General features: G+C 35.3%; 2 long non-coding RNA genes across 5 annotated transcripts; one reads left to right on the top strand and one right to left on the bottom strand.

Moving 5' to 3' along the window:
- Window positions 1-1,541: 1,541 nt before the first annotated feature.
- LOC121254392 lies at window positions 1,542-3,802 on the bottom strand. The gene is made up of 2 exons (XR_005938621.1): window positions 3,353-3,802; window positions 1,542-1,895 (listed from the first exon to the last, which is right to left on the bottom strand). It is a non-coding gene; the product is annotated as an uncharacterized LOC121254392 (long non-coding RNA).
- Window positions 3,803-4,451: 649 nt separating this feature from the next.
- On the top strand, window positions 4,452-6,756 carry LOC121254378. 4 transcript variants are annotated; one of them, XR_005938617.1, is made up of 4 exons: window positions 4,452-4,472; window positions 4,568-4,619; window positions 6,203-6,374; window positions 6,472-6,756. It is a non-coding gene; the product is annotated as an uncharacterized LOC121254378 (long non-coding RNA). The 4 variants fall into 4 exon arrangements; XR_005938618.1 differs by having other exon boundaries at window positions 4,528-4,614; XR_005938616.1 differs by having other exon boundaries at window positions 4,528-4,619.
- Window positions 6,757-9,018: the final 2,262 nt, after the last annotated feature.

Here is a 9,018-nt window from a genome sequence, read left to right as displayed (position 1 = left end):
CATAAAACATGTGAGTAATATGGAAGGAAAATATATTTGGTGGTCATTCCTGGGAAAGAAAAGACGGCATATGAAGCAATACTTGAGAACGATAAAAATGTTGTGTCTTGCACATGTCTTAAGTTTGAAGTTATTAGCTTTCTATGCCGGCACATCTTACAAGTTTTGACAAGAAAAATTATTTTGAACCTTGTACTGCAATTATATGCATTAAAGAGGTGGACGATCAATGCAAAAAGTCGCATGGTATATGGGATATGTGTCGATGAGGGGCCATTGGAGACAATCCCAACTACATTTGATAAAAAAACAATGTTTGATAAGACAATTTTACATAGTTGTTGAGATGGGGTCACTTTCTATTAAGAAATATGGGCATGTTTCACAGAGAGTAGAGACTATTCATCAAGAGCTTCTCTTGATGAGTGATGATGATGACGACACAATAAATAACACGAAGGGACATGCACTCCAGAGCCAAATAGTTTTAAACTTTTAATTGCAAGACCTCTCAATCATTGTTTCTAAAGAAAGACCCAAAATATTATGACAAAAGAATCAAAAAGAAAATGTGCCAAGAAAGAAGCGATGATGCATCATTTGTACACAGAAAGGGCATGTTAGAACAAAATATCCATCACATAGGTGCTTGCAATGATTTAATTATGTTTCTAATTATGTTGTATGTTCCTTGTGTGAATCTTTTTACTTGATGAAATCTTTTTTTTTATAGTGGTATGGACAAACCAAGTTCAACTATATTACCTCCAGACTTGGCCGCTATGTCAACAACATTTGATATGTATTAATATTAATCTTATCTTATTTATTTTATATTTAAATATTTGATTTGATCATTTATTGTTATCCTTTCGTGAAAATTTTTCTTGGTTTGTAGGAATATGCAATTCCCAACTGCATCACAAGATGAGAAGTATGGAGTATCGTGGAGTTTTCACTTTTCGGAAGAGAATTAATGATGAATCTTTTGTAGACAATATTTTGTAGCCATTCAATATTTTTTGTAGTACAATATTGGTTGTATGTAGCCATGACATTTTTTGTAGCCATATGTTAGCTATATATAGACATGATATTTTTTGTAACCATATGTTGGTTGTAAGTTGGCTGTATGTTGGCTATAATGCAGAATTTGAACGAAGAAATGGCACCTTCCTATGTTCTCTTAATCTTTTCATACAACCTAGTGATTCCGATACGAACATATGCTTCTATTAATCTATTACATAATATCGTACTATTAATCTTTTCATACACCCTGTTTCTTGAGTTCATACCAACATTTCCAAAAAATGCAAAAAGCATCTGAAAACTTATCCAAAAAATAGTCTATTAATTTCAATAACCCACGTTTACTAATCCCATAAAATATAGTCTTTTACAAAAACTAATCCAAAAAATAAATACAACTTGTCCTGATAAGCCAAGTACATCTTAATGTAGCATTAAACGATTTATAGAGCATGAAGGTTCATAAAACTTCAGAGTATGAAATAACGCAATAAATAGAATCCAAGATACAATCAAGACACATTTGTACTTCTTCTTCACCGATTGGAATTTTATGTGTTCAATTCTTGCACATTCAACTGCTATTCTCTCATTTCTTCATTGTGTTAATTCCAATGTTCATTTACAACAATCTGGTTGTTCCATTACAAGATCAACCCATTCGAAAAAATCACACTGTTTTTTATCCTTATAATTTGGACAATTGAAAAATCGCCAACCAAAACTTCTTGGGTTGCCCGACGTCCTCATTTTTTGAGAAAATACCGCAATAACATATCGGTTTTTGTCCTGATATCACATCATCTCCTGCTCTCATAGACTGTAAGCTAGATATTGTGTCTTCTCCACTACTTTCCATATTGCTGCAGAAAAAGTGAATAAAAATATATAGACACTTTTGATTATGAAATGTTAGGTAAATAAATAAACACTAAACTGTTCATATGGGGTTTATCTCAAACAGTTCCTGATGCCCATAGAGTTGCTAATGTGACTACCTAAAAGTCTACCTCAAACAATTTCTCTGAAATTCTACCTTAAACAGTTATTAATTTGTCCTTTTGATTAATCATGTTAGGTTTATACTAAGACCATAAGATATGAACAATTTAGTGGGTTCTGCCACCTGTTATTTTTACAGGTTCTGTCATCCTATCTTAATGCAGCAATTTACTGTTTCATTATTAAGGACGGATAGGATTGCTAAACTAGAAATAGCAAGTGGAATCACAAACACTAGGAAACATCACAAATGGAATCACAAACACTAACAAGTGGAATGACCCACATTCACTGATCCAAAAACTCTACTTAATCTTTTTACAGCTGAACCAAGAGCCAGAGAAGAATTTTAACCACTGCATTTGCATTTTAAAATTATCTTTATACAGAGAATCAAGAGCCAGAGAGCCATAGTAAAAATATGAAATCAAATCTTCTCATATTAAAAATGCAGTAATGTAATTTTTTTTTTTTAATAAACTGCAACACATTTCATTACTTCAAACAGTCATATACAAGGCATTTCAGAAGTCCTCTATCACAGAAGGACCCTCTTCTACCCAAATTTTACAACCATCCATAGATAAAACTTGTTTGGCTAATAAATGAGCTACCCCATTACTAGACCTACGGATAAAAGATGCTTTCCAATGTAACATAAGTTTGAAAAACTGCTTGACATCCGCTAGCACTTGCCCATACCAAGTCCAAAGTTCTTCATCTTTATTTACAGAATTCACAATTACTTGAGAATTTCCTTCAAATTGCACCTTATTAAGGCCTAAATCATAACACAATTGCACAGCTTTCCTCAAAGCTAAACTCTCAGCCATTGTAGAATTTGATACTAACTATACTTGACCACTATAAGCTGCCACAATCTGGCCTTCCCAATCTTTGATAATTACTCACAGTCCAACAAACATCTTTTGATCATCAATAGTAGCATCAATGTAATGTAATTGATGAAGATTAAGCCATGTCCAAATGCAGGCTTTCTAAATAAAACTGCCAACATAATCGTAATAGTTTCCAACGCCAGCAAACATCACAAGTGGAATCACAAACACTAACAAGTGTAATACTAGAAATATGATGTAATTGATGAAGTTTAAGCAAAAATATTAAAAATCTTCTCATATTAAAAATGCAGTAATGTAATTGATGAAGATTAAGTAAAAATATGATGTATATACAGTTATATTCGAACAAATTAGAGAGGTGCCCAAATTAGATTAAGAAAAAAACCCTGATCTCATTTCTAATGTAGAGAATCTGAAATTCGAACAAAGAATTGTACTAGGGATGCAGAGTTTACCTACTAGGGAGGAATACCAGAAACCCAGTTGAGATAGAAAGCTAATTAACAGAGAGGAAAATGAATAAAAAAGGAAATCGAAATTCAAACAATGCCCCCATTTTCTCAGAGTTTACATTTTGTCGGCTTTGAAGACGGGTGCTGGTGGTGGGCGTCGCGTCTAGTGGGGCTTCCGTTGTGAGTCGTGGTGGGCGTTCCGGCATGAGTATTCCTTTTACTTGGTTCGTCATTGTGAGTCGTGGAGGGGTTTTTTTATTTTTTTGAGAAAAGTTTGAGTGCAGAGATGGGTTAGGAAGAGAGATTCAGAGGGAGGGAGAGCGAAATTGGGTGGACGCAGGTTTGACTTTCATTTTTTTGAAGTGCTTACGTGTCGTCCATCTATTGACTAGGCGTAAAATTGGATTTGAAACCCATCTATCTGGAAGTTTTTCACTCGACAATATCATATGAAAATCCTAGTATACACAGAATTCAAGAGTTTATTGCAAAGCATTTAATTATGTGAAAGTGTACGTTCTATTTGAAGAGCTGGTGGGTCCTAATAATGAATTCAACACATTAGGGGAAGAACCGACTACAACAACGTACAGACGAACTCTAGGAGCTATTGAAGGTAGAGGAGCCTTAAAATGTATAAGATCAGATATTTAATGATTGTTGTAAATTCCCCATGGACCCTTCTACTGTGCCACTCAGCTTTTGTTGTTGGGCGTGCCTTCTAGTGCATACAAGATTCCATACACCATAAAAGAATCAACTATATCTCAATTAGTGAATTACATTCATTTATCGGAAAGTCTATTATACATCCACTGTTTGCTGCACTCATTTACACACATGACGTGTCCGAGCCCCCCCCTCCCCCCAACATTGGTTCGTCTTCAACATTGGTTCCTCTCCCCCAACCCTACCGCGTCGTTTCCCCGAGCCCCCCAGACGCGAGATTGCCCTTTCGTCTTCAAGATTCACTCTCCCCCAACCCCCCGCGTTTCCTCCCTCCTGTTTTGTCTCCCATCCCTTCTCTTTCCTTATTCTCCCCCCCACCCCGAGACTCCTCTGCCCTAAGGGAGGCCCTGTCCCGTGATTTTGAGTTCCTCCCCGAAGGCCGAGCTCCTCGCAGGTTATATCTTCTTCTTCGTCTTCTCCTTCTCTAAGATTTACACTTATTCGCTAAGGTTTCTTCTTCTTCTCTCTCTCTGTGTTCGACACACTCAGATTGAAGCCCTCAATCCACCGACACGAAGCCCAGAGCTGCGGGAGGGGTAATGTACAGTTTCTTGTAAATAATATTCCTGAAGCTTTTTCATGTATTATGTTTTTTTCCTATCTGATTCTAGGGTTTAGTCATATGATTATTTTTTTTTCTCTGTGTTTACAGCATTTTTTTTCCTCTAGGGTTTAGTTATATGAGCTGTAGGTTTACTGGTCAAATATATGAACAAGCAGAGAAATCCTCAATAGCAGTAATGTGTCAAACTGGGCAAACAATATGAAACTTAAAGAAGAAACTGTCTCTTTAACCAATTATAAACACATTCCAGTCTGAGATTTATCTAGGCAAGCATATTAGCACAGGTTTTAAGAATCCGTGATGAAGCTTGAAAGAGATTATTAGAAAGGGTTTGTACAATAGTGGACTTCCATGTGTTAATGTCTTATATCAGGTTAAACAAATTTGAGAAACAATTTTTCCATCGGCTACAGATCAGCCATCTTACCAAAAAAGACCATAATTTATGTATGTATGATATATGTAAATTCCAGTTCATCTTTCCAGCCTCAACCCCCCCTTTCCTTGGAGCCAAACTCGCTCATCCAATATAACTTACCCTTATTATTTTTTCCTCTTTAGTAAAAAAAATGTCAAGGCATAATCTACTTGACATTTTCCAGAGATGATCTGAGAATATATGTGTGTGTGTGTATATATATATATATATATATTTGCAAGCATAGGGAAACAAACTAGCTGAGAGCTTTGCAAGGGTTCGAGAGTCATCAAAACAAGACAAGCTTCTTGAGTATCTTCAGCAATATGTCCAACTCTCATTAGAATAAAATGCATATTCTCTTCACTTACCTAGGTTGGGTTTGATTACTTTGAAATAGACCATGCATGTGGTTGTACTTTATTGACACTAGTTAATAGAAAATTAGACTATGGCTTTCTATTAGTGTAGTTAAACCCCCTTACCGAAGAAAAAAAATTATTGCACTCTCCAAGGTTTGAGTAGCAATGCCATCACAATAAGGCTATTGCAGTGAAAGTAACCTAGAAATGAGATATGAGTAAAACTCATCTTCTTAAATTTTGTCTCTTTAACCAAATCTATTAAGTGGCACATTTTAAATGCATGTCTATTTAGACTCACCTTTCTTTGCTTGTGTTGTGATTGTTCTTTTCCTGAAACTTTATTTTTTCTCCATGACTCAAAATTAATCTTCTCTACTTGTACTTGTATATAGAACCATACAAATAAATAATAATAAACGGCCAATCATGTTGCAATTAACTGGACTTTCCTAGCTGAAAACTGAACCCTGCAACTTGAATATCCAAATCTGTATTCTTTTTGGCATCTTTATCCATTTGGGAACACTAATGTGTACTTAGATATACATTTACCATGACTAACTACATCATTAATTATTTTAACTTTATAAATATTGTATCCTTGAATGGAAGTGTGTGGTTATTGTCATAAACATGATAATGAGCTGCTAGTGTTGGGTTACTTGAAATCAAGTTATGTTTAAATTTGATGATGGTCTTAGTTAATCAGACATTCACTAGGCAATATTACTATGTATTCAATTTTGTTCATATGAGACAGACTCTTGTGTTTGTAGTTGTCTTTCCTTTGACAGAATCACTATGGCATCTTCTCAATCATCATCTTTAGATAATGATTTTGTGATGGAGTCACCAACTTGTTGGTGTGGTTTGAAAACGCCACTAAAGACGTCCTACACTAAGAAAAATCCAGGAAGGAGATTTTTTGCCTGCCCCAAATATAATACGGTAAAGCAACTTAATATTTGTCATATTAAACTAATTGATTTGCTGTTGCGGGTTGTACTTTGTGTCATATTAATTTGGGAGTTCGTATTGTGTGCAGGAAGATGCGAGGTGTGAATTCTTCGTATGGGCGGATATTTTTCAGTTGTTAGTGGAGAACATGTTATTAAAATAGAACTCGCGGCGTAATACATGGGATGATGTATTATGCCGCGAGTATGCCGTTCGGAAAAGGGAAGAAAAAGTGAGAGAGATAGCGAAGAATCTGAAAAAGGAAAAGCGAAAGTTATTGTATTTGTACTGGATTATCACCTTTGTAATATTGTTTGCTTGGTTTGGATAAATGTAATGTAAAAAGCACGTTGTATAAATTATGTAATTTTTGTAATTTTTGATGTAGACACATTAGATTAAAAAGCATGTTGTATAAATTAGGACTTACTCTAATCTGTTAGAATAACAGTTTGAAGCTACTGCTGAGCTCGATTAAATGAGCTGAATCCCTTCTCTTCAAGATTAAATGGCTTTGTTTTTTTGGTGAATATTGTGAATTGAGGTATTGTATTCTCTTCAATTGTGATTGGGTTTTCCATATTCATTGTGAAATATAGCTATGGAGATTTGCCCTTCACATTGACGCCAAAAGAACTCACTCGTCACAGGGGTGTTGGCAAAAGTAAAGGTCATGCCATTGGCTCCAAAGGTTAACAAGTAAAGTGGAAGGGCAGGGAATTATTAGTATGTCTAGAACCGAATTTAAGACACCCATCTCATCTGTATAATTCCAGTTCTATTTCCCTATAATTCTGCATAATTCTCCAAAAGGCGTGCTTTCAATTCCCCATCTCCATTGTATGCTAATTGAATTCACCGGTTCAATTAGCATGTGAATGTATCCATTTCCTGTCATTTTAATGAAAAATATTGTGAACTGTATTCTTCTTTAAGTGGTAGCACGCCAGAGGCATCAAAAGTGTCACTGCTGGTTGAATGAATATTATGATGAACATCTAATAATTCACAACAAAATGCCATGGATTTTCAATATGTTATAACTTCAAAATCTGAATGAGGATGTTAACCTTTGCTGAATGCATATCTCCAATTAATGTTTTAAGATGATTTGGTCAAAATGCATCAAATGGAGAAAAAAGAATTTCGTACTACAATGACCACCCCATTTGTAGATAAAAGACCAGATGAGATATAACCAACTAAATACCCTCCTAAAAACACCATTATTCCAAAACACCTCACTCCTTAAACAAAGTCAACTGCAAACTAGCAGGAGGAAATGGAAGCTCAACATCAGGTCGATCTCAGTCTGCTATGTCCAACAGCCCTCAGTGAACAGATGCAATGTGTCGGATCAGGTCAACGACACCAGTGCTGCAGCAAAAACAACCAGTTTAAAATAAGTAAAAATAGACACTAAACCTCTACTTTAAACATCCAAAATTTAGAACCATGAGACTATGGCAATAACTCCCCATCAGTTGTGAGAATGAGTGAATTCTGTGCAAACGTGTATTACCTGTTACCCCATTCATTGTCATACCAAGCGCCTAGCTTCACAAAGTTGTCATTCTGTGCAATTCCAGCCTTGGCATCGAAAATGCTAGAACTGCAACAACCAACAGACCATAAAATAAGCTTCAGTTTCACATGCACATAAGGTACCAATGATAAAATGGTACCTTATGTCCCATTTGAATATTATATCGCAAAGTACATATAGTATGCTTCTTGCATAAGACATCAACGAATCAACCATTCAAGACACAACATAAGCAATTAATAGTATACTATGAAAGGTCCAATACTAGTTACAGACAGGTCGATCTCAGGAAATAGGCCTAACCTGTTTGCTAATTACAGGACCAAGATCTACTTCAGGCTCTGTTCCAGCATTTACTTTGAGAGCTTTGGCACATTCCAGCATTTATTAGACTTAATTTACTTCAAGACAAGGAATTGTTGTGTCAAGGAATGTTTGGAACATTCTAGAAAAACAACCATCTTCACTTGAACCGAGAAAAGAAACAAGAAGCTGCATTGTAACAAAGATAATAGACTTCTCTCAGAATAAAACATCTGTTAAATAGAAGATTGCAAAAAGGAACTTAAGAAATCCAAAACTTGAATGGGTAACATGGCAGCATAAAGGATGAGAAAAAAAAAATATCACCATAATGACCAAGGATTATTTCAAGATAAAAGTGGAACCGTTGACTAAGTAATGGATATGAGAGTAATGAAAATTTTCAATTACTTGTACGTACAGCATGCACTTACTATTATATTCAGTATAATAAACATGACATTGACCCTCAAGCTACAAAAGTATCAAAGTACAAAAGTAGTATTATAAAAGATAGACTAATATAAAAGACACAATATAAAAGATAGACTAATATAAAATAATACTAAACTGAGTGCCATGCACCTTTGGCCAGTAGCACCAAAACCAGTGCTGAACTAAACAACATACATTGAGTGCAATGGCATGGGACATGTATGCTGAGTGCTGAGTGTCATTGAGTGCAATGGCATGGGACTCCGAGCATTGTGAACCAACAACTAGTAAAATAGTGCTGAACTAAAGAGCATACATTGGTCGAGAAGAGAGAGAGAGAGAGTATACATT

The sequence above is a fragment of the Juglans microcarpa x Juglans regia genome, chromosome 1D (genome assembly GCF_004785595.1).
Source record: "Juglans microcarpa x Juglans regia isolate MS1-56 chromosome 1D, Jm3101_v1.0, whole genome shotgun sequence".
Lineage (NCBI taxonomy): Eukaryota > Viridiplantae > Streptophyta > Magnoliopsida > Fagales > Juglandaceae > Juglans > Juglans microcarpa x Juglans regia.
The sequence above is the reverse complement of the archived record's forward strand: the minus strand, read 5'-3'. Positions and strand labels throughout refer to the sequence as shown.